This window comes from Mirounga angustirostris, unplaced genomic scaffold (genome assembly GCF_029215605.1).
Source record: "Mirounga angustirostris isolate CCGP_5_RB_7025 unplaced genomic scaffold, mMirAng1.0.hap1 SCAF_1, whole genome shotgun sequence".
Taxonomy (NCBI): Eukaryota; Metazoa; Chordata; class Mammalia; order Carnivora; family Phocidae; genus Mirounga; species Mirounga angustirostris.
Window position 1 is genome coordinate 170287263 of NW_026991709.1, and position 27133 is coordinate 170314395.

The 27133-nt window shown below is 38.4% G+C and overlaps 1 long non-coding RNA gene and 1 pseudogene across 1 annotated transcript in view; both read left to right on the top strand.

Annotated features, from left to right (window-relative positions):
• The window catches only part of LOC123833613 (uncharacterized), a 273703-nt gene that overhangs the window by 95448 nt on the left and 151122 nt on the right, over positions 1-27133 (top strand). The window lies entirely within an intron of this gene.
• On the top strand, positions 24893-25771 carry LOC123833614 (glyceraldehyde-3-phosphate dehydrogenase-like; annotated as a pseudogene).

A 27133-nucleotide genomic window follows, 5' to 3' on the forward strand; every position in this document is an offset into this window, starting at 1 on the left:
GTACAGGCTTTTCCTGAGCTCTGCATTTTTGAATATTTGCACTTCAGGGATTTTTCTTAGAACTTACTGAAGCTTTTTTAACCTCAGCTGACCTTTCCCTACTCACTGCTCACAGTCAAGGTCACCTAGATTTGGATCTGACAGGCCCATCAGTTTTGGTCAGTTGAGCTCTGGTCCCCAGCAATTTGGACTATTTAGTGTTGTTTGCTTGCATGCATGTCAGCTGGGCCTATACATATAGACTGAGGTACCTGGGAGACTGAAGAGCTTTGTAATGTGGTACATGGCCACTCTTTCATTATTGAAATATCCCTTGGGTATTTACTGTATATAAATCCCTGAGCCTCCATTCTGGGGAATGCTAAGAAAGTAATAGTTTGTCACATGAAATTTGCTTGCTTGAAACGGTCTGGGGCCAGTGGTATTTGCACATAGGAGAAGATGCATTTTAACTTGAAGCAGACTGAAAACTGGAGATGTGGGGTGGGGGTTAGCATGGTACAGAGTTGCTGTTACACAGAGGGGCACCCTGGAAACTCTTGGGCACAATTATCAGCAGACACTTACCTACAGTTAACTATCAAACTATCACCAGTGGCCAAATGTGCTGTAGGTGGAGATTTTTTCACCCAAGAGCAAATATCCAGATCCGGGACCTTTCCTTCCTTTCTCCTTCTAATGGTTCCTTGTCTTTCTTCTGTAATTAGTTTGGTACATGGCCACGTCTTGTGCAAGCTGAGGTTTGCCACAGTGAGCAGAAGGGTTTTAGTCAGAAACCTTGATTGTATGTGACAAATCCAATTTGAACAAACTTAAGAAAAAATAGACTTGATTGGCTCAGATAACTGGAAAGGATGATGGTGCAGACCACAGAATTAAAGAAAGAACTGCAGGACCAAGGACTTGAGAATCAGGACACAATTTCACCAGGGTTTCTTTTCTTTTCTTTTTTCTTTTCTATTTGTTTGACAGAGAGAGAGTGAGAGATAGTGAGAGCAGGAACACAAGCAGGGGGAGTGGGAGAGGGAGAAGCAGGCTTCCCGCTGAGCAGGGAGCCCAATGCGGGGCTCGATCCCAGGACCCCGGGATCATGACCCGAGCCAAAGGCAGATGCCCAACGACTGAGCCACCCAGGCGCCCCTCACCAGGGTTTCTTTCTGCTCATCTCTCAGTTATGCCTGTCTCTTACTGTTTTCATTTTGTTGTCTTATCTCAGGCTTTATGTCTTAGCTATAACAATGTAAAGAGCTTTGCGTCTTTTTCCCAAGGTCCATTTGTCATTGTTAGAAAAAGATCCAGTTGGCCCTACTTTGTCATGGATCCATTCTTGGATTCATGGGAAGTGGGCAGGGCCGACATTCAGCCAGTGTGTACTGTTATGGTCATAATGGTTATCCATGGCAGGAGGCTATCCTGACTGTTGGTGCCCTTGCTGTCCTGGTTGAAACATTTTAAATAGCATTTTTAGAAATGAGGTATTCTGATTGGCCAGATCTGGGTCATCTGTCTCTCTGTGAGCCCAGGGTGGGGGTGAGGGTGCGCATGGCATGGTTTTTTATAAAGATAAGAGGGGGAAGTGTGTTAGGGAGCTAAAAATTAGTGCAGCATCACAATATGCCTCAAACATTATGAGGTGAATTCAATATAAAACAGACCCTAGTTACATAGTTTGTATCTAAGCATCCCAAATAGGCTATCGATTGATACTTATAAAGCTAAGTTCTTCCCTCTTCCTCCCCTTTCCAGGACTTTTTCTAACTGATACTAAGGTCACCTGCTTTGCTTTCTGATAGAAACTATTATCTTCACCAATCTGGAAGTATGAGGCCCCTCTGACTCTGCTCATAGGAATCATAACTGCTTTTTCTCCTAAGGATGGACATGTAGTCTCCTGCACTGTTCCCCTCAGCTGAGCTGAGCTCTGTCCATCTTCATCAGCCCTCATACCCTCCTTGCCAGGTTTTTTTATTTTTATTTTTTGCCTACCCTTGATTCTTCCATTTTTCTTCCTGTTCTTTTTTGCTTGCTCTTATCCTTAATGCTTTTCTATATCAGGTTGTTCCTGACAGAAGAAATGGCTGGAGGGATTATGAAATTTATTTAACAGATTGAAGAAATGAAAGCTCAGAGAATTTAAGATGATTTGTTCCAGGTCACATAGCTGGTAGTTGGCAGATTAGCAATTTTTAGAGCCTTCTTACCCAGAAGCTCAGGGTCTTTCCTCTGCCCCATATTCTCTTACTGTGTTTGCTCATTATATTTAAATATATGGCCACTCTCCCAATAAGTAATCACCATTTGGAGAGGGGAATTTTTTGTGACAGTGATTTGGGGATAATTTTGGAGGGATGAATCTTGAGTCTGGAAGAAAATGTAGACTTTTGGTGGATAGAAAGGAGAGGGGAGGCCATTCTAGGGAACAAGAGCAATCTGAATAAAGCAGCTGAGTGAAAAGTGTCTTCTGTCTTGTGTCACAAAACCAGCCTGGGAGTGGTGATAGTAAGAACTGTAGCCTGAAGGAATGTGATGATGAAAAAACAAGTAGGCAAAGTGAGCAGCTGCTCTGCTCCAGGCACTGTTTTGAGCACTTTCATGTGTCATCTTTTTTAATTCTTACGCTGTGAGCTATGTAATATTATTATCTCCATTTTCCTGCTAAGGAAATAGAGGCACAAAGAGGTTAATTACCTTGCCTGAATCACACAGCTAAAGTAAGAAGCAAAGTTTATATACAAACTTGAACCTGTTTGGTCTTGAAGTGCATTCCCTTAACCACAGTGCTCTGCTGCTGGAGGGTGCTGCATGAATTTGATAAGAAGCCCAACAAACAGTCCCAGAAATCTGTCCAGAGAGCCAATGTTATTAGTAAAAATCATTGTCAGGTATTTTTATTTTAAAAAGGTATATCTTTATTAGATTTGAACAATTTAGAAATATTGTCGTTTCCTTATAAAAGATTCGAACAGTACAGAATCAGAGGAAAATGTGATAGTTTCCCATTTCCATTATTGTTCTTTCATTCTGTGCAGATTTTTAAAAAAAATTTTTTTAGTTTATCTCTCAGCCTCCTGCAGTGGGAGAAGCGACTCTGCCACCAATTTTTTGTGGGACCCAGGGTATGTCACTTATGATGTCTGTACCGTGTTTCTTCATTGGTAAGCTTGAGCTTCACACTTGCTTCCCTTCAAGGTTCAAGATTCTCTGAATCTCTTATTTCTTTGCCCAGTGGCAGTGACTCAGGAATCCTGTGGGTAATAAATTATGTTCTATAATAATGAGCCCTTTCCTTCCGTTCCGTCTGCTGGTTCTCCTTTTTACAGTGAATCTTGATGGGCTGAGGCAGAAAAGCTCACAGTTTAGAAATGAGTTTCTACCCCTTGGAGGTACCCTCTGTGTGAGAAGATGAAAATGACAGGCATTCTGGGGGAAAGCTTGGAATAAAGGATGGGGGCTTTACTGCCTGCGTAACTCTAAACCCAACCCTAAACACTGGTGGCAATGTGTCCTGGTAGGATTTGAGAGTAATTAGTTAAGCTCCCAGTGTTTACTGACCATGATCAAATACTAGTGAAAGAAATCAAACACATGATACCTCTCTCACAAGAAAAATAATTATAAACAGTATGTCACAGTGTTAAAATGGCAATAGATTCAGCCAGTTTTATACACATTCAGCCAAGGGAGAGCATGTGAGTTAAGGGTGTTGATGGTCAGAGAATGCTCCCCAGAGGAGCTAAGATTCCAAGGGTAAAATAAATAAAAAGTTAATACATGCTCAATGTAGAAAGCTTGGGTAATTTTTTTTTTTTAAAGATTTTATTTATTTATTTGAGAGAGAGAGAATGAGAGACAGAGAGCATGAGAGGGAGGAGGCTCAGAGGGAGAAGCAGACTCCCTGCCGAGCAGGGAGCCCGATGTGGGACTCGATCCCAGGACTCCAGGATCATGACCTGAGCCGAAGGCAGTCGCTTAACCAACTGAGCCACCCAGGCGCCCCAAGCTTGGGTAATTTTTTAAAAGCATAAAAAACAAAATGATCTCTTATCACACCAGAGGTGATTGCTATTAGTATTTTGGTATATGTCTTTCTAGTTTGTTATTATCACATTATATAATCAAAATGAAATCTTATTATACATGCTGTTTTGCAACTTTTATTTTTAGTAATATATGACATTTCCCTATGTCAATAAATCTTCAAAAGCATGAAATATTTACATTGGCTTTTTTTCTCAAAAATGTAATACTTGCAAAAAAAAAAAAAAAAATCAGAGGAGGAGCGCCTGGGAGGCTCAGTCAGTTAAGTGTCTTGACTCTTGATTTCAGCTCAGGTCATGATCTCAATCAAGTTCATGGGATCAAGCCCCGCATCATGCTCTGCACTCAGTGGGGAGTCTGCTTCTTTCCCTCTCCCTGCTTTCTGTCCCTCTACCCGCTCTCTCTCTAATATAAATAAATAAATCTTAAAAAAAATCAGAGGATCTTTAAGACATTATAAAGAAGAAAAGGAAAAAAAATTTACATAATCTTCCCCTTACGCAGTTACTACCATTATCAGATGACTATATATACTTCCTGACTTTTTTCTAAATGTGTGTGTGTGTGTGTGTGTATGTATGTAAAATATATCTGTATAATACATATTATATTTTATTCCTGTAGATGTTTGATTAATATTTTTCATCCACCCTCCACCATGAATTTAACCATCATGAAGGCAGACTAGGTCTATCCTAGTCACCAGAGTATTCCTAGCTCCTTGTATAGTGCCTGGCACATAACAGGCATTTAATAAATATTTGTCAAATGCAAGATGAGTGAGTGGTATGTCCATATGTGGTGGATCTTAAATTAGGATATAATAAGAGTGCTGTCTAATCCCTGGGAAATGGGACAGGACTTTCAGAAGTATAGACACCAGGTTATGGCTTTTTACTTATGTATGGTTAGTATCTGTGCATTTTTTTTTTAAAGCCAAAGGAAAAGAACAATCAAACAAAAAACAAGCCAAATTCAAACATTATGCTACTTTTAACTTGATGAGGTGCATTTTGACTGTTAAGATTCATGACAACTTAAGCCACTTCCTCCTTTCACTGTCTCCATCATGCTAGCTAGCTCTAGGAAAGCAGGAAACATGTTCATCTTAGTACTGCTAATGCTGTGCCATATGTGTCCTTGGCATCACCACATGTTTCTTGGTGAGTATGGTGGTTGGAGGAAGACGATGGGAAATTATCCATAGAGAGACCTTGTGGTGAATAAAAGGCATGTGACACTTCTCTAATGTGACCAGATGCTAAGAGGACTGCTTATTTCATTAAGATTCTTTGCCCTTACCTAGTTTCGCTAGACCTAATTAAAGAAGTTGCAGTGAGAAATATGTGTGGGCAGACAGTTAAGTAGCTAAACCAACTTTATTATAGCTTCACTGTTGTAGCGCAAGACTCTAGTGTACTCTCTTAGAGACATTTTAAATGCTCTGAACTCAAATGAACCAAAGAGTAATTTGGATCTAGAGATTTTAAACTTTGATGTTGCTGGAAGGGATCCAGAGAAGCCAACACAGAATTGTAGAATATTTGAATTGGAGGGAGCTTGAATACCGTAGTCTTATTGGTAAAATGAGATAAAGAAACAGCTCCAGGAGGGAGGGTTGAATTACTCAAGCTCCTATAGCAAGTCAGTGGTAGAATGAACTACGCTGATGTGATTTCTGACTTTCTGAGAAAGATAAACATTTAAATCATCAAGATTAACTGTGTTTTATATATATAAAGAGAGAGAAAGGAGGCAAGACAGAGAAGAGGGAAAGTGAGACAAAGGGCAAAGGAAAACAAATGAAAATTAGAGCTTTCCTAGGCCATGCATTCTGGGAACAAAATGTTGAGTCACACAGAATGATTTGGAAAGTGATACTTTCACGAACTTCTTCAACACACATGAAAAGCCCAGAGAGTTATAGTTTTAAAAATGAATTTGAAATGCTTTGGACACCACTATTGGTAACTCACTGCCTTTTCTTCTAATCTAAATGAATTTAGCTCAGTTTTAGTCACAGGAGACTAATTAAGCCATCTTGCATGAACTGTAGCTAAATCCCCTTATATGAACTGTAGCACACACACAGGGAGAGGAGCTTCACCTGGACACCCATGAAATTTGCTTACAGAATCAACTCAGCCTCTTAGTAATGGGTAATGGAGCCTAGGTAAAATGAAAGAAGTAATGTACAGTAAGTATAGACATTTTGTAGAAGAAAAAGGGAGGAAATTATAGTGACTTATGTAATACCCCTTACAGTTTTTCTTTCTATTCCCATATTTATCCTTCCTACCCATCCTGCTTCTCAGGTTGGGCTACAGCTATAATGTCGGACCAGTTCTCCAGCCTGTTCACTCCAGCACATGTTAAACATTGCTTCCAGTTATGTTTTTTAAAATAATCCTTTCATAATTCTAGTCTTTGACTCAAAACATCTTGGGCTTTTCATTGCTGAGAGCAGTGATTCTTTTTTTTTTTTATTATGTTATGTTGATCACCATACATTACATCATTAGTTTTTGACGTAGTGTTCCATGATTCATTGTTTGCATATAACACCCAGTGCTCCATGCAGAACGTGCCCTCTTTAATACCCATTACCAGGCTAACCCAGCCTCCCACCCCCCTCCCCTCTAGAACCCTCAGTTTGTTTTTCAGAGTCCATCGTCTCTCATGGTCATCTCCCCGTCCGATTTCCTCCCCTTCATTCTTTCCTTCCTGCTATTTTCTTCTTCTTCTTCTTCTTTTTTTTAACATATAATGTATTATTGGTTTCAGAGGTACAGATCTGTGATTCAACAGGGCAGTGATTCTTAACTTTAAAACTATTAACAGTGCATGGAGGGAGCCTGTTAAAAATGTTCATTCCTAAACTACCCCCCCAACAAGGAGAATCCAATTCCATGGATCTAGGATGATGCACAGGAATTTATATTTTTAACATATTCCCAGTTTATTTCTGATGCATATACCTCAGGAAAAATGCTGAGAAAAATTGGCTAACATGGTGAAGTCCAGCTTTTTAGCCAGAGGAATGACCTTTAATGTTGGAAATTTAGATCTGTGGCAGGCCAAAGAGGGAAAAGAGAGATTTGGGTAAAGATTGGTCTCCAAAACATCTAGGAACTGGATATACTGGGAACCATGACTGTGTGAGAATTTGCATCTTATGGATAGAAAGAAATTTGTAATCTATTGTTCACTCTTTTGGCTTGAGCCTGCTAGATGTTTGGCATAGTGGCAAGAACTCTGGAATAGGGCCTGAAGATATGAGTGTAGGTTCCAGCCACTTATGAGTTGTATAACTTTTTGACTAGCCACTTGACTTTCCTGTACCTTAGCTTTCCTCATCTGTAAAATGGGAATGCAAAATGCCTTGCTTCCACAATAAGGATCAAATATGTAGAAGTGCTTTGAAATTTGGAATAATGTAAGGTAAATAATTTGAATAACATAAGGTATTATGCATTTATTTATATTCATAATCTATTCTCTTCACTCTCTGTTCTTTTCACCTTTACCAAGTGACAAAAAGGCTCTTACTCAGGAGACTAATTGCAGTTAAACAGGCTAAACCTGTGAGGGTGTGTTTGTTGACATGAATCCTGCTACAGCTATTTGCAGGAGGGAATAAAAAAGCCATATAGCAGCAGACAAAATGTTTTTCATTACCCCATGGGTTTGGGTAGCTTGGAGATCTGCTGTAGAGCTGCATGCTGGAATGGGACTTCCTCTGTGAGTATGAATTTGGCTGATTTAATAGTGAGAAAAGCTTAAGAAAATCCACACATGCTGAAACCCAAAAGGCTAATGAGGAGAATAAACAGCTTGTGTAATCAGACCTTGTGCATTTCCCTAAAAAGAAATCATGAAATATGTACAAAATGTTGTCTCTGAAGGCTTCATGGTTACTTGGTCTAGTTTTCAATTTGGAAACTATGTTCATTGCCTACAGGAATTACAAGAAAAATAGGCTTCTGGTTGTTTATAAATTGATGCCCTCACATGAAGTCTAACATTTGATGTTCTGGCCTTGGCCCCACTCAGCAGCAGGGTACTCATGCAGGCTGAGTTTTGCTCTGTTCTGAACACTCACAGCTTAGCATCCTTAGCTGGCTTTATTGTGACTTCTTGATGAGCCAAACTCTTCTGTTTCTGTTGTTGTTGGTGGTGGTGGAGGTGGTATTGTTTTGTTTTTTGGCTTTAGACATGTTTATTCTTCCCTGTATTGCTTGTCCACAATAAACAATGAAATGTTTTATCTTAAATAGATCTATTGTTCTTCTCAGAGGCCCCTGGTGTCTTCAATATAAAGGACACAATTGAACTTTTTTTCACCTTACCACCCAGGTTTATCAGATCTTTCCGTGTTGTCATTTTTTGCTTTATGTCTGTTATTATATTACATATATTTTAAAAGAAATAAAATGTAGATGTAGTTCAGACCCCTCTGAAATTCTCCCCACCCCATCCCTGTTTCTCTCCCTTACTTACCAGAAGTGACCACTATGCTGAATGAAGCAAGCAACACAATATTCAACAGAACATTTTGACTAAGGTGACAAGATTTCAAAGTAAAGTTCCCGTCTACTTTGAAATGTGAAAGTAGGTGTCAAATCAGGCCATACCCATCTTTCAAAAACCATATAAAGTTCTGTTTCTCTAAAAATCGTTTCTCAGCTGATACAAATCTTCATTTTTTTTCCCCTGGCTGAATTTCAGTAATAGTATTTAAATGCACCTCATTTTTTTTTTCATGTTCTTTTTAAATAGTTTCAAGTTCTGGGGCGCCTGGGTGGCTGTCAGTTAAGTGTCTGCCTTTGGCTCAGGTCATGATCCCGGGGTCCTGGGATCCAGCCCTGCATCAGGCTCCCTGCTCAGCAGGAAGCCTTCTTCTTCCTCTCCCACTCCCCCTGCTTGTGTTCCCTCTCTTGCTGTTTCTCTGTCAAATAAATAAATAAAATCTAAAAAAAAAAAGTTTCAAGTTCTTTTTAAAAAATAGTTAAGACATTTACATGGTTCAAGAGTCAATATTATTTCCAAAGAATATGTATTGAGAAGTCTCTCTTGTCTACCCTGTTACCCGCCCCCAACATCCTGTGGTTAACAATTTTTATTAGTTTTTTGTTTGTACTTTCATTGTTTTATTATGAACATAAATGAAAATAAATATGTATTTCATTTTCTGCTCTTTTTATTAAAAATTGTATTCTATATTCATTGTTTTATACCATATTTTCATTTAGTAATGTATCTTGGAGATCTTTCCATTTTGGTACACAGGCATCTTCCTCTTTTAAAAAAAATTACGTATCTTTTTACAGTTGCATAATATTTCACATAGCACTTAGTAATACAGAGGACTTGTCTGTTTTTTTGACAGTTACATACTATTCCATTGCATGGATATCGGATATTTTTTCAACCAGTCCCCTCTTGCTGAACTCTTGGGTCATTTTAAATTTTTTCCTATTTCAAACAATGTCATGAATTAACTTACACATATGTCACTTCATATGGGTACAGGTTCAGAGTGAGATTGTCAAAGGGTAGATGCAGTCAGTGCTTCATCTGGATTGCAGCATTTTTGCATTCCCGTTAACAATGTTAGTTTGTGCTTCCCCATAGCTTTGCCCAGAGAGCATATCAAATAACTTTCTGGATTTTCTTTTTTTTGCCATTAATAGGCAATAAATGGTATCTCAAGGTAGTTTTAATTTATATTTATCTTAAGTGATTTTTGAGCATCCTTAGCATTTTTTGAAGAAAATATACATAAACTACACAAATGTTGAGTTTAAACCTTGATGAATTTTTGAATATGTAGAAACCCATATAACCATCACCAAGATAAGATATGTAAAACATTTCTAGTACCCTGGGCAATTGACTCTTGCCCCTTTTTGCTCAATACTAACCATCATGCTGAATTCCATCATATAGATTAGTAGTTTAATTTTATATAACTGATGTCATATACTGTGTGTTTTATTATCTCTGGCTTCTTCCCTAAACTTCATGTCTGAGAGATTTGTCTATGTTCTTGCATGTAAAAATTAGTTCATTTTTTTATTTGCTTTGTATTTTTTTCTATTTAATATACAACAATTTATACCAATTTTCCAGGAGATGGACATTTTAGATGTGTCTAAATTTAGGCTATTATGAATAAAGCTGCACTAAAAAAATTTCATATGTGTTTCAGAAGATATATTGTATATGTTCTTTTTGGGGATAAACTCGGGATTAAGGTTGCTGGTGTATTTAGCTTTAGTAGATACAGTAGTTTTCCAAAGTGGTTGTATCAATTTATACTGCCAACAGCAATGTATGAGAGTTTGAGTTGCTCCATAGCCTTGCTAAGAGTTGGTGTGTTATCAGTCTTTATAATTTTAGCCAATCTGGTAAAGGTGTAGTGGTATTTAATTGTGGTTTTAATTTATATTTCCCTGATGACTAATAATGTTGAGTACCTATTCATATGTTTATTATCTTTTGGATATTCTTATTTATTTATTTGTTTATTTATATGAGAGAGAGAGAGAGAGACTGTGCAGGGGGGGGAGGGGCAGAGGGAGAGAGAGAGAATCTCCAGCAGATTCCACCCTGAGTATGGAGCTTAAGGTGGGATTCAGTCTCATGACCCTGAGATCATGACCTGAGCCGAAACCAAGAGTCAGAGGCTTAACTGACTGAGCCACCCAGGTGCCTGGATATTCTTTTTTATGGGTGTCTTTCAAATCTTTTATTAATTTTAGTTGGGTTTATATTCTGCCATCACTCTCTTAATGCTATCTTTTGGAGTACTAAGGGTCTTAATTTAAATTAAGGTGAACTTATCAATCTTTTTTTAATAGCTGGTGTTTTCTGTATCCTGTTTAAGAAGTCTTTGCTTATCCCAAGGTCATGAAGATGTTCTCTTAAATGTTTTCTTTCAGAAGCTCTATTGTTTTATCTTTCACATTTAGGTCTGTGACCCTTTTCAAATTAATTTTTGTGCATTGTGTAATTTAAGAGTCAAGATACATCATTTTTCTATTACATATCCAATAGTCCAGCACCATTTGCAGAGAAAAAGAGGGATCATCCTTTCCCTTCTTAACTCAGTGGTGTGTTTTCTGTAAACTGGTGACCGTGTATGTCTGGGTCTATTTCTGGGCTCTTTATTCTGTTCCATCAGTACACAGACCACATTGCCTTAATTATTGCAGTTTTTTTTTTTTTTAAAGATTTTATTTATTTATTTGACAGAGAGAGACACAACGAGAGAGGGAACACAAGCAGGGGGAGTGGGAGAGGGAGAAGCAGGCTTCCCGCGGAGCAGGGAGCCTGATGCGGGGCTCGATTCCAGGACCCTGGGATCATGACCTGAGCCGAAGGCAGACGCTTAACGACTGAGCCACCCAGGCGCCCCTGCAGTTTTTTTTCTAAGTATTGACATGTGGTTGTGTAAATCCACCAGTTTTATTCTTCCTTGATACTATATTTGCTCTTCTAGGTCCTTTGCATTTCCATATAAATTTTAGAGTAAGTGTGGAAAATCCTAGCTGAAAATTTGGATTGCACTGATTTTACAAATAATTTTTTGGGGAAATTGACTTTCTCACTTTTCAGTCCATGAATATTATTTAAGCCTTCTTTAATTTCTCTGAGCAATGTCTTGTAGTTTTCAGTAAGGAACTCTTAACCAAAATTTATTAGATGAATCCAAATATATTTGATGTTTTTTATTGCTATTTAAATGTTTATATTTTGGGCGCCCGGGGGGCTCAGTTGGTTGAGCGACTGCTTTCGGCTCAGGTCATGATCCCAGGGTCCTGGGATCGAATCCCACATCGGGCTCCCGGCTCAGCGGGGAGCCTGCTTCTCCCTCTGACCCTCTCCTCTCTCATGCTGTTTCTCTCTCGCTCGCTCTCTAATAAATAAATAAATAAAATCTTTAAAAAAAAAGTTTATATTTTTCAGTCTACATTTTCTAGTTGGTTGTTCTTAGTATACAGTTGATTTGATATGTTGAACGACTTTTCATGTGTTTAAGGACCATTTGTATTTTTTTCTGGCATCTGTTTTTTTATTTTTCTATTGCACTGTGAGTTTCTTCTTTATTTCTAGGATCTCCTTATAAATTAGGAATACCATTTTGTCTCTAGTATGAGTTATAATAAAAGTTTTTCTCACATTATCATTTGTGGTAAAATTCATTTTTGTGCTTTCACCATAGACCAAATTGTTTAAATACTAGAAGGATCTTACAGATCTTCTAGTGTAACTCTCTCCATTTACAGTGAAGAAACTGTGGCTTAGAATGTCTGAGTGATTAAGGCCAAGCTACTGGGTAGTAACAGAAGCTGAATTTGAATGCAAGCCTCAGTACAATGCTTTGTTCACCAGAGTGTCTGTATCTAATAGTGCTTTGGATTAAAGCATGATTGACTTGTGATGCGGGATTTTTTTCTTTATATTACATTGTAAACTCCATAAAAATAAGAAATTGTACTTCCTCAAAGACAGCTAGAAAACTGCATATATCATAGGTATTCAATAAAGGTTTATTAAATTGAATAATTGAAAGAATAATATCCCACAGAGAAGAGCCCAAGTTTAGGTAGTTTAACTGGAGGATTCTATAAAATATTTAAGGAAAATATAGTACTAATTCTATACAAACTCTTTCAGAAAATAGATCCAACAAAACTTCTTCCCAACTCATTTAATGAAGCCACTGTTACCCTGATACAAAGCCAAAGACATCACAGAAAAAGAAAACTATGGATCAATATCTCTTATGAACAATGCTCCTTAACAAAATATTAGTAACCTGAGTCTAGCAACATATAAAAAGGATTATCACCATAACCAAATCATGTTTATTCTGGGAATGCAAGGTTGATTTATCTTTTTTTTCTCCTTCAGTTATTTCCTTATGTGAATGTTGCACCTCTTGTAGTTGTCCCACAGTTCTTGGACAACAGTTTTTTTGTCTTTTTTTTCTTTGCTTTTCAGTTGTGGAAGTTTCATTTATCATATTCTCAAGCTGGGAGATTTTTTAGCTGTGTCCAGCATTCATTTCTGTTATAGTGTTTTTGATCTCTAGCATTTCTTTTTTTATTCTTTCTTAGAATTTCCATCTCTCTGCTTTCATTTTCCATCTATTCTTGCAATGTGCAAGAATAGATGGAATCTAGTCCTGGTTTGATAATCCTAACATTCTTGCTGTATCTGACCTTTGGTTCTGGTGCTTTTTCAATATCTTCAAACTGTGCTTTTTGCCTTTTAGTATGCCTTTGAATTTTTTGTGAAAGTGGACCTGATGTGCTGGGTAAAAGGAACTGTGGTAAGAAAGGCTTTAGTAATACAGTGGTTAGGTGTGGGGACAGGGGAACTGTTCCACAGTCCTATGATTAGGTCTCAGTATGTTGTTGAGTGTGAACTTCTCCAGGGCTTCTTAGGTATCCCCCACCCCGCCTTATGTGGGACATGATGGCTAGAGGGAGCTGGAGTTTGGTACTTCCATTCCCTTGATAGGTTAGGCTCTGGTTAAACCTCAGCAGGTTAGGTTCTGATAAAATTCTTTCTCCTGAGGGCAAGTTTTGTTAAGAAGAACAGAAACCTGTTGTATTTCAAAAGGGTTCCTTTTTCTCTCCCCCTGCCAGAAGCATAAGGGATTTTTCTCCAGTATTCATAGTAAGAACATGGAACTTCTGGAGGTAAAATTCACAAAAATGTGGAGCCCATGATGACTGGGTCCCTCTGGAGTTTTTAATCTCTCAGATTTGTCTATATTGAGTTTCCAATAGTTGTCAGTTATTGTTCAGGTTTTCCTATACCATCACTGGTCCCTGCAAACTTTTATTGTATTTCTGCTCCAGTAAGCCATGATTCTGTGTTTCCACCTCTCTGTCTCTCCAACTCATTTGGGGTAGCAGTTTGTCCTGTTGCTTCATTTCTCTGATAGATCTAATAAGACTTTTTGACTTTTCAGGTTTTGTTTTTTTTTTCTTCAGCATTTTACTTGTCGTTAGGATAGAATGGTGACTTCTAAACTCCTTACACTGCAAGGCTGACTTATTATCAAATATCAATTTGTGTGATATACTCTATTAATAGAATAAAGGACAGAAACCATATGATTATCTCAATAGATGTAAAAAAATTGAAAATACACAACATACATTTATCATAAAAGTTCTCAACAAATTAAGAATAGATGAGAATTTCCTCGTCCTTATAAAGGGCAATCGCCAATACAATGCTTAATATTAAAAGCTTGAATGCTTTCTGTCCTTAAGATTTGAAAGGAGACAAGAATGTCTGTTCTTGGCACTTTTATTAAGCATTGCACTAGAGATTCTACTCAGTGCAATAAGGTGAGAATAAGAAATTAAAAACATACATTAGAAGGTAAGAAGTAAGAATATTTTTATTCACAGACAATATGACTTGTATGTAGGAAATCCTAAAGAATCTGTCAAAAAGCTGTTATGATTAATAGTCAAGTTTGGCAAGATCACAAGATACAAGATCACTATACAAAAATCAGTTATTTTTATCTATTAATAATTAACAATCCAAAAATAAAATTAAAAAAATAATATTGTTAACTATGGAACCAAAAAGAATAAAATACTTATGCATAAATTTAATAAAAAAAGAGTTAAAAACTATGCTGAAGACCACAAAGCATTACTGAGAGAAATTAATGAAGACCTAAATAAGTGGAAAGATAGACTGTGTTCATGGATTAGAAGACTTAGTTTAGTTAAAATGGCAGTTTTTCTCAAAATTGATCTATAGGTTCAACAGAATCCCTATCAAAGTCCTGGGAGTCTTTTTTTTTAAGATTTTTTTATTTTTTATTAGAGAGAGTACAAGCAGGGGGAGTGGCAGATAGAGGGAGAGGGAGAAGCAGGCTCACCGCTCAGCAGGGAGCCCGATGTGGGGCTCGATCCCAGGACCCTGGAATCATGACCTGGGCCGAAGGTAGCCGCCTAACTGACTGAGCCACCCAGGCGCCCCTCCTGGCAGTCTTTTTATGGGAATTGGTACATGGATCCTAAAATTTATTTATGTTTTAAAAAGATTTTATTTATTTATTTGACAGAGAGAGAGAGAGCACAAGCAGGAGGAGTCACAGGCAGAAGGAGAGGGAGAAGCAGGCTCCCTGCTGAGCAGAGAGCCCTACATGGGGCTCCATCCCAGGACCCTGGGATCATGACCTGAGCCGAAGGCAGTCGCTTAACTGACTGAGCCACCAGGCATTCTTGGATCCTAAAATTTAAATGGAAATGCAAAGTACCTAGAATAAACAAAACAATTTTGAGAAGAAGGACAATGTTGGAAGACTTATGTTACCTAATTTTCAAAGCTTACTATAAAGCTACAGTAATCCAGACAATGATATTGGTATCATAAACTATAGATCATTGAATAGAACAAAGGATCCAGAAGTATATTTACTTTATATTCACTTCATTTTTGACAAACTTGCAATAGTGGAATAAATGAGTTTTTTTCAACAAACAGTGCTGGAACAATTGGGTACCTATATGCAAATTAATAAACCTCAGCTGTTACTTTATACTATACACAAATTTCTCAAAATGGATCATAGATCTAAATATCAGAGCTGAAGGTATCATACTTCTAGGATTAAACAAGGAAGAAAATATTTGTGATCTTGGATTTCTTAGAAAACAAAAAACATGAACATAAAAGATAAATTAAAATTCTACAAAAGAGCTTGATAAAATGAAGAGAAAAAGATATGCAAAAAGAATGGGAGAAAATATTTGCAGATTATATATCTGATAAAGGACCTCCAGATTATGAAAAATCTCTTACATCTGAAGACACACAACCCAATCTAAAAAAATGGGTAAGATTTTGAATAGATCACCATAAAAGACCTATGAATAGTAAATAAGCACGTGCAAAGATGTTCAACATTTTTAGTCATTAGGGAAATGCAAATTAAAACCCCAATGAGAAACCACTACACACTTACTAGAATATATGTAACCAGAAAAGACTGAGAATACTAAGTGTTACTGGGGTTACAAAGAAACTGGAACTCTCATACCTTGCTGATGGAAATAGAAAGTGATACAACTACTTTAAAAAAGTGCCTGGCAGTTTCCTAAAAAGGTGAACATATATGAACCATGTGACTCAGCAATTTATTTTCTAGATACAGTATCTGCTCAAGAGAAATGAAATCGTATGTCCACACAAAGACTTCTATTTGAATGTTCATGTTACTCATAACATCTCTAAATATTTGGAAACAACTCAAATGTCTATCAACTGTGGAATGGATAAACAAAATACCTATACAATGCGATACTACTCCACAATAAAAAGTGAACTACTTATATATGCAACAACATGAATTAACTTCAAAAACATGGTAAGTTAAATAAGCCACACAAACCAAAGAATATATATTGTATGGTTGCATTTATATGAAATTTACAGAATAGGCAAAACTATAGAAACAAAAAGCAGGTTGCCTAGGGCTGGAAATATGAGCAGGGATTTATGGCAAATGGACGCAAGGGAATTTTTGGAAGTGATGGAAGTGTTCTAATGCTTGAGTCTGATGATGGTTACAGAACTGTATAAACTTATTAATCTGATCTATATGCTCCAAATGGGTGAATTTTATGGTATTATAAATTATACTTTAAAAAGCTGCTAAAGAAGGGGAAATCTCTAAAGAGGAAGTTGTATTATATGCCAGGAGCTTAGAGGAAATCTTAAATGATTGTTGCTTGTTTCTTCCTTTTAAAGTGAGTAGGGTTTTAATTTTTTAATTTTTTGCCTCTGAATAGGCTACCTCCTGGTGGTTCTCAGGAGGGATTATTCGTCAGAGCAGATGTACATTACAGATCATGCCAACTTTCTTCCTCAGTGGAGACAGTTGCCAACATAGAGTGAGACTCAACTGGAAGGGGCTGAGTGAGGCTTCTTGGGATTCTCCCTTCAGGTTTTCCTCTGATTACTCCAGCTGAGCACACAGAAGAAAGGCAAAGCCACAGGGAGGCATATTAATTAAAATGTCTCCTTTTTTGGGGGCCATTGTCCTCTTCACTTTTAGGAGGTTACAGTTGTGGGTTTACAGTGTGTTATTTCCTTCCATGTCCAGCAGAGTTGCATGATCATATAATCCCACATTTTAATATTCAGGAGTAGCCAGGTAGATTAATAAGCAGGAATATCTAATTACCAGTTGGGGTCAGGGAAGAAAAGGTATCTACTTTCAAAATGGGACCATTGGGAACTATTTTGAAGGAGAGCTTTCACTACAGATTTCTTTCTGGTGTTCCTCACTTGGACGTAACAGGAAAGATCTTGGCCCTGGAGCTTGCTGGTGTCCAACTGTCTGTTACTCCATAGGAGGTGTAACAAGAGACATGAAAGAACCTGGCTTGCTGGTTTTATTTCCACTGTTTGTTTAGACCGTCACTGCCAATTAATAAGGAACAGGAGAAACATGCCTCTTAGGGAATATAGAGAAAATATTGCTTTGATCTTATCTGCTGCAATTATTGAATATGCTTTCCATTTGACCAGTGGCCCCATCTCTCTTTCCACACAAAAAGCCTAAAATAAACAAAAAGAAAAACCGTCTGCTTAAACTGGTTGTTATTCAGAGCCTTTCTGATGTCATGTTTTAATTTAAAGATTACTCTGTTCATTGTAAGATCAGAGGCTTATATTTTCAGGGCCATATGCTTCATATCCATGAATGGATACCCTGTGGATCTCAGTGGGAGTTAAAAGCAGAGATGGTTGCAGAATTGAGCTTTCTTCCTTTTGTTGCACGAGGCACTTTTTACTTGCTTTTTCTGGAGAGTGTAATCTGTGTATTAAGGTGACTTGTTTGTCATAAATGTTTATTAACATGTTTGGATAGACAATGGCATGTTTTTTATAGGCATTTCTTAGTTTACTTGCCAGCACTAGACATTAAAGATTCTCCCATAAAGAGTGGCATGCTCCCCATCATTTTGGGAGGTAAGTGTGTTCTACTTCCTGAATCAAAACATTCTTTCCTGGGGCAGTTGGGTGGCTCAGTTAAGTGTATGCCTTCCGCTCAGGTCATGATCCCAGGGTCCTGAGGTTGAGCCTCCAGTCAGGCTCCCTACTCAGTGAGAAGTCTGCTTCTCCCTCACTCTGCTGGTATCCCTGCTTGTCTCTCTTGCTCACACATACTCTCTCTCAAATAAATAATAAAATCTTTAAAAACAAAACAAAACAAAAACATTCTTTCTTCATTCAGTGTTTTTTAGAAGAATAGGATGTTCCTTTCTCTGTCCCAGGAGTGCTTTCCTGCCTTAAAACTATTCCTTATTAGATTTATTACATCTGTCATGCCTTCTCATCTATAAATCTTACCTGTCTTTCAGAGCACGGTTTAAAGTTTAATCTTTTATGAAATCATCTCTTTCTTGCTCAGAACACACATCTCTTTCTTAAGCTCCTTAGTGTATATTTTCCTCACAGAGCTAATTTCCAAACTAACAGGCACTGATGGTTGGGTGACCAATCCCTTTCTCTTTGTATACACTATTCACCTAAGAATAGCCACGTGTATCTCAGAGGCCAATAAAAGGTTGAAGTCTGCTGTAGGGTCTCTGGGCAGCTTTGTTTCCCTGATGTAGATGTTGAGCTGCCAGGTGTTGAGGTTGGTCAGTGAGGACAGTGAGTCAACCTGAAAGTAACAATCAAGCCTTTATTTATTTATTGAGACACTGCAAGCAAGAGGCAAAAAGTGTCACCGGTTTCCTGGTGTTCCACTTTTTCTCCATGGAGCAGCACTAGGCAAGGGTCAGGTGAATGCAGCACAAATGGGGGAAGTGTTTTATTGCTGTGGAGCCTGAAATAGAAGTTTCCTGGCTTTTTAATGGATCTGGGGGGGTCTGGTAGAGGGTGAGGGGAAAAGATAAAGAGTGGAAAAGTACTGAGCCAGAGTGGAGAAAAATGCTTTAGTTAGGGCCTCTGGTAATGAAGTCTTGGTGGAAGTGCCTTAGAAGTGCCTTATCAAAGGCCTCTGATAAGGAGGTCTCTGAATAGAGATGCGTAGGCTAGATATGTGTATGCAGATATGTATCAGCATGGTAGCCTAGGTGGGGTGGGGTAGAGATTGGGCTGAGTCCCTGGCTGTAACTCTCTTCGGAAAATTGCAGTGCATTAGCTGTGCACCAAGTCTCCTATAGGGAGGGCAGCTAGCTTCTAGCTGTGAGGCCTATCAAGTAAAGCCTTGTAATTGCCTGTAGTCAGGCCTGAATGATCACACATAGGATTTTAGTCTAGAGTTGGACTCTTCAATAGGTGCCACCTCTTCTTTTTATTTTCTTTAGGCTGGAATGTGACCTAAACTGCAGTAGCCAAAATGGATCCATAAGGGAGATATCAAGGGAATTCAGAGGCTCTGGAGCTGACTAAACCAGAACCAACAACTGCATGCCTCTTGACTTCCCCTTATGTGAGGAAAAATCATTTCCTAATATTTAAGCCACCATAGTCATGTTTTCTTCTTGTAGCCTAAAATATTACTAATTGGTACACCATTTATTCTTGTAGTGCCTTTTACTGTTATATAACTGATTTATTTATATTATTATATATAGTTCGTGGTACCCAGAGGGACCAATCTCAGCCATCCTCTGCTACTGTACTATTTCCCTTTAATCTTACTGCAATTCAGAACTGGTGGTAAGCATACTTTGAAGCTGCCAGTATTTCTTTTTTGTAGCTGAGTCACCAGAGATGAAAAACATAGGATTCTTAGTTTATTTTTTAGTGCTCATGGAAGAGTGATGTTGGGCAAAATTCCCAGCATCAACTGCCTTGAAATTGAAGACCTAAGTCGAGTTCTCAGTTTCTCATTAAATAAAGCACCAGGTAAAGGCCGTTTGCCTTTTGAATATTCAGCACTGCTCTCCATGATGGGCTTACATCATTGTCTCTTTGTTATTTCTGTTACCTAGGAGTAAACAAATGCCTGGAATTATATATAGGGTGATTCCAGTAAAAAATGCATTCTTTCCCTTCTAAATTATTCCATTTAGAGGTAGGCCTATTTCCTTCTTGATAAATTGCAACTCTAGATTTCTCAGGACAACATCTTTTCCAGGAGTTTTGGGTTTTAGGCATAGCTCTTGCCTTATTGACCAACATTGTAAGAGCTTCATCAGTTTGTGATTAAGTTTTTTGGGAACTTTGAAAATGTTGAATTTATTGACCTCCCATCAGTCCTTGGCTTAAGTACAGAAATTGGCTTTGCCCTAGATGCAGACTTCTGGCTACTGATAATTGTATGAGACTTGTAACACCACTCTCCAGATTCCAGGTCATTAGAGACAGTTTCTTGACAGATTAGATACTTTCAAGGAGACAAATAAAATATGTTTCAGATTCTCCTCCTTAATGTGTATCTTAATGACTTGATATTATTCCTGGATGAGCCAAATCCATGCTTCCCTGCTATAGAGAACAGACAGATAAACCTTTGCCTAAATGCTGACGATACAGTTTTATTTCCTCAAATTTATAGTAGCATCTATAGACAGTGGTCCTCAGATCTAATTACTTTACTTTAAATTAGTTATTTCAAAACCCAAGCCATCAGTTTTGGCAGAGGTCCTCCAGCATTTAATTGGTCAAAATCTAAAAGCCCTGTAGAGAAGGCCCACTTGTTTGCTTACTACTAGCTTATCTTGAAGGGTTCATCAGTAGTTAACTGTTTGCAATTCAATATTATGTGGGCCCTATATTGACATTATTAATATCTCCTTATATAGTTTTCAGGTTGTAGTTATTACAGGCATATTTTGTGGCAGAGAATAATTCTGATAATGATGATAAAAAAGCTAAAATTGATTAAACATTTGTTGTGCAAGGCAATGTGCCAAGCAGTTATATAGCTTTTCTCTTTTAATTCTCAATACAAGCTGATAAAGTAGATAGAACTTTGGGGACTCTTCTTGATATAAATTGTAGTGAACTCTGGATTGTTATATGAGGAAAATCTTATTCTTATCTGCAAATATTACCTTGCCCCATCTCCATGTGGGAGTCAGTGGTCTTTTCTCCAGGTACATGCTTGATGGGTAGGCTTCTTGACTTTATTTTTATTTTATTTTATTTTATTTTATTTTATTATTTTTCTTCAAATTTTTATTTAAATTCTAGTTAGTCAGCACAGTGCAATATTGGTTTCAGAAGTAGAATTCAGAGATTCATCACATACAGCACCCAGTGCTCATCATAACAAGTGCCCTCCTTAATACCCATCACACATCTAGCCCATTCCCCACCCACCTTCCTCTGTCAACCCTCAGTTTGTTCTCTAAGAGTCTCTAATGGTTTCTTTCCCTCTTCTCCCCACCCCCATATGTTCATCTGTTTTGTTTCTTAAATTCCACATATGAGTGAAATCATATGGTACTTATCTTTCTGTGACTGACTTATTTCACTTAACATCATACACTCTAGCTCCATCCACATCATTGTGAATGGCAAGATTTCATTCTTTTTGATGGCTGAGTAATATTCCACTGTATATGTATACACCACATCTTCTTTATCCATTCATCAATCAGTGGGCATTTGGGCTCTTTCCATAGTTTGGCTATTGTTGATAGGCTTCTTGACTTTAATAACAAAATATTAAACCTACTGATTTCTTTGATACACATTGAACACATGATTCTTCTTTTAACTAGTAACTTAGAATTAAATGGACTTGAACTCTTACTGTCCCGGTCCTTGCCCAAAGTTTGGCTGTGAGGAGTAATGTTCATGAAAGAGCACCTGAAGGGCATGTGGCCCTTGACCTCTCTGCTGTACAATATTTGGTAGCCACTAGTTTCGTGTGACTATTTTAAATTTAAATAAATTAAAAATAAAATAAAATTAAAAAATTCAGTTCCTTAGTCAAAATGCCCATATTTTAAGTGCTAAATAGCCATGTGTGGCTAGTGACTTTTGTATTAGACAGCATTAGATATAGAACATTATGACCATTGTTGAAGTTTAATTGTACAGTGCTGTGATAGACTGTAGAGAGTTTCACATCTGGACCGCATCTTTTTAAAAAAAATAATTAGTTTAATTGAATTGTACTTTGATGTGTTGACAGTGGCCTGTACTAATAATGTGTATGGAGTGTTCTTATGTGTCAGATACTGTCTTCAATACCTTTTATGCATTGACCACTTAATTCCTACAACTATTCCATGAAGTAGGCTTTATTTTTATCTCCATTTTATAGATAAAGAAACAGAGGCTCATAGACTTGCCTGTGGTCACTCAGATGGTAAACAGTGCAGTTGGGATGTGAGTCCTCTAAGTGTGGCTTTAAACCTGTGTTCTTATGTACCACACCATGCTGAGTCTAAAATCCCTATGAAGAGGACTTGGAATTCAGTCTCAGGATATGAGTAGTAATTCTCATCACTTTATTTTTGTATCCTTATTTCTCCTGGCTATAGCCATATATTTATTTCATTTCTGTTACTGCAATGCTATGATGCAATTCTGACACCAACTTAATGGCGTTAGCACAGACTCTGCAAGTTAAGGGCACAATTCCCAGAAAACTACCCTTACTTCTGATGCCAGCCATAGTTTCAGGGGTCCCCAGACCACCCAGACTTCGGACCAACTAGCTACAAATTTGGGGATTTCTATGACTGTCTCAGGTCTGATAATTTGCTAGAATGACTTACAAAATTCAGGAAAGTACTATATTTATAATTACAGTTTTATTATAAAGCCTATCAATCAGGACCAGACAAATGATGAGACAATTAGGATGAGGTCTGGGATGGAAGCAGAAGGCATCACCCTCCACCTTGATGTATTCACCAACCAGGAAACTTACCTGAGATTTGTTGTTCAGAGTTTTTATTGGAGTTTCATGACATAAGCATGATTAATTGAATCATTGGCCATATGTTTGAACTGAATCTTTAGTCTTCCTCTCCTCCCTGGAGGTTGGGCTGGTTCAAAGACCCAACTCTCTAATCCCGTGTTTGGTCTTTCCAGTGACTAGCCCTCATCCTTAGTTATTTTATTAGTGTAAATCAAGTATGACACAAGGGACACATAAATAACAGTCATTCCCATCACCCAGGACATTCCAAGGATTTTGAGATTATCTCCTGGGAACCAGGGTCCAAGATGAGACAAAGTCTTTATTATACAACAGTATGCATTTTTTTTTTTTAAAGATTTTATTTATTTATTTGACAGAGAGAGACACAGCGAGACAGGGAACACAAGCAGGGGGAGTGGGAGAGGGAGAAGCAGGCTTCCCACCGAGCAGGGAGCCTGATGTGGGGCTCGATCCCAGGACCCTGAGATCATGACCTGAGCCAAAGGCAGACGCTTAACGGCTGAGCCACCCAGGTGCCCCACAGTATGCATTTCTTTAGGCTGTCTTAGATACTTTTTGAAATGAAGTGGAGGATTTATGTTTGTGTATATATGTGTAAAAATAAAAATATAAACATTTTAGGTATATATGTATAAATATGTATTTTTAATATAGGTGCAAGAGGACTACTAAACATAGTTTTATAGATTTCCAGACATAAAGATTGCCTTAGAAATAACTTAGTTTTACACTCTTACTTTACTGATGAAGACATAAGCCCAGAGAAGTGAAATGGCTTGCCTAGGTACTTGGTGGCAGAGTTGGGACTGGAGCTCAGGGTTTTTAATCTTATATTAAAACTCTCCTTGTCTTCTCAATCTCAAGCTCCTCCTCTAAAATAGTCATGTCACTACCACTGCATACTTTTCTCACTTCCTTACTGCACCTTAGAAACCTCAGGCTGACTTTAGGAGATAGCTTTGGAGCAATGGATGAAGCTTGCTGCAAACTGTATTTTTGTATCTCCTGCCTTTGCACATGTGCTGTTCTTTCTGCCTCAAATGTCATTTTACCTATTAGCCATCTCTTCATTGTTTTTGTTTTTTTAATTTTTTTAATTAATTAATTAATTAATTAATTAATTATTTTGGATATAGTGTTCCATGATTCATTGTTTGCATATAACTATACCCAGTGCTCCATTCAGTACATGCCCTCTTTAATACCCATCACCAGGCTAACCCATTCTCCCACCCTGCCCCCTCCCCTCTAGAACCTTCAGTTTGTTTCTGAGTGCACAGTCTCTCATCTTCATTGTTTTTAAGTATATAAGCTAAACTTCACATCCTCTGTGAAACCTTCCCTGCCTTTCTCTCCTCTCACAGATTTCGTTTCTCCTGTCTCTGTGTTTCACATTATTTAGAATATGCCCTTATCTTAGTGGTACTTACCATAATTATATTTTTAATTCTTTTTCCACATCTCAAACCTTAACAGAATTTTTTATTTCACCCTTGTTGCCACTAAAATTTTTCTTCTCTTTATCTTCCTAGCCCTGATACAGCAGCATCAGTGACTCAGCTGTTTCATCCAAAATCTAGAAGTCACCTTGATTTCCCTCTTGTTCTCATCTTGCTCATCTAATTAACAGCAAGTCCTTTGGTTCTATAGCCTAAATATATCCCAATACTTTTCTCTTTCACCTCCGAACTGGTCTGTCTGCTTTTACTCTTGCTTTCTTTCAATCCATTCTCCGTACAGTGGCCACCGTTCTTTCAAAATGTAAAGCATTTTGAAATCTCGCTCCTCCCCATTTGAAGACAGCCACATCTTCTGGTGCAGTGCCAGCCACTTCCCCAAGACGGTGAAGGTCAGAGTAAATGGATTTGGCTGTATTGGGTGCCTGGTCTTCAGGGCTGCTTTTAACTCTGGCAAGTGGATATTGTCACCATCAACAACCCTTTCATTGACCTCAACTACATGGTCTACATGTTCTAGCATGATTCCATCCAGGGCAAATTCCATGGCACAGTCAGGGCTGAGAGTGGGAAACCTGGCATCAATGGGAAGCCCATCTCCATCTTCCAGGAGCAAGATCCCGCCAACATCAAATGGGATGATGCTTGTGTGAGTATGTTGTGGGGTCCACGATGGAGAAGGCTGGGGCTCACTTGAAGGGTGGGGCAAAGAGGGTCATCATCTCTGCCCCTTCTGCCGATGCCCGCATGTTTGTGTTGGGCATGAACCATGAGAAGTATGACGAATCCTTCAAGATTGTCAGCAGTCCCTCCTGCACCACCAACTGCTTGACCCCTCTGGCCAAGGTCATCCATGACAACTTTGGTATTGTGGAGGAACTTGGGACCACAGCCATGCCATCACTACCACCCAGAAGACTGTGGATGGCCCCTCTGGAAAGCTGTGGTGTGATGTCCGAGGGGCTGCCCAGAACATCATTCCTGCTTCTACTGGTGCTGCCAAGGCTGTATGCAAGGTCATCCCTCAGCTGAATTGGAAGCTCACTGGCATGGCCTTCTGTGTCCCTACCCCCAATATGTCAGTCGTGAAACTGACCTGCTGCCTGGAGAAAGCTGTGCAATATGATGACATCAAGAATTTGGTGAAGCAGGCATCGAGGGCCCTGTCAAGGGCATCCTGGACTACACCAAGGACCAGGTTGTCTCCTGCAACTTTAACAGTGACACCCACTCTTACACCTTTGATGCTGGGGCTGGCATTGCTCTCAATGACCACTCTGTCAAGCTCATTTCCTGGTATGACAATGAATGTGGCTACAGCAACCAGGTGGTGGACCTTATGGTCCACATGGCCTCCAAAGAGTAGGAGCTTCTGGATTGCCAGCCCCAGCGAGAGCAAGAGGAAGACAGAGGCTCTCAGCTTCTGGGGTGTCCTTGTCCCAACTCATCCCCCAACACACTGAGAATCTCCTGACCTCCATAGTTTCCATTCCAGACCCCCTGAAGAAGGGGAGGGGCTTGGGGAGCCCTACCTTGTCATATCATCAGTAAAGTATACTGTACCTAGCCAAAAAAAAAAAAAAAAAAGTAAAACAAATCATGTCATTTCTAGCTGAAAATCCTCCATTAACTTTTTCTTTCACTGAAATAAAATCCAAACTTATTGTGCCAGGCAAGGACCTACATGATATAGCCAGTTCCTCCTTCATTTTGTATCAGACTCCCCCACTTCCATAAATTTCTGTTTGTTTCTCAAACATACCATGTTTGTTTCTTTTTCAGGGCTGTTCCAAGGTGTAGCTTGCTGTGTGAGGATGGTGGGAGGGAGGAAGCTTAACTTCTCTTCCTCCCCTGTGTTCACCATTAGCTTCCCCTAAAGGCACTTGAATAAATGTAAAATCTAAGGCAAAGAGGTGGCTTGTTCTACAGCCTCAGGATGAGAGGCAAGTTCCCTGGGTTCTCCCAACCAGATTGCTGCCACAGTCTTGAGGCTTGTTTCATTTCAAGCTTCTGTTAAAATGTCATCTCTTCAGAGATGCCTTCTTTGATCCATTATAGCACCTTCGTGGCTCTGTGATATCGCTTTGTTTTACTGAGTTTGGTTGCACTCAAGAAATTGCCTTGCTTAGTTAATTAATTAATTTAATTAATAGGCTTTATTTTTTATAGTAGTTTCAGGTTTATATAAAATTGAGGAGATGGTTCAGAGAGGCCCATATATGCCCTTCCTCCTCCTACCACCCAGTTTCCCCTACTGTTAATATTTTTCAGTAGTATAATACATTTGTTACAGTTGAACCAATATTGATACATTAACTAAAGTCCTTAATTTACATTAGGGTTCACTGTCTTGTATAGCAATATGGGTTTTGATATATAGGTAAAGTCATATATCCACCAGGACGGTATCATACAGAATGGTTTTACTGCCCTAAGGTATCCCTCCCTTCTTCATTTCCCCCCAAACTCCTGGCAACAAGTGATTTTTTAAAACTGTCTCTATAGTTTTGTCTTTTCCAGAATATCACATAGTTGGAGTCGTAGAATATGTAGCATTTGTGTTGTTTATTTTAAATTACTTGTCTGGCCTTACTAGAATGCACATTCCAGGGTAGTAGGAACCTTGTCTATTTTGTGTGTTGCTCATTTCTCAGTACCCCAGTCATACTGGGCACGTGGAAGACCCTCAACAATTGGAAGTTGCTGAGTGAATGACTAACCATCTGTT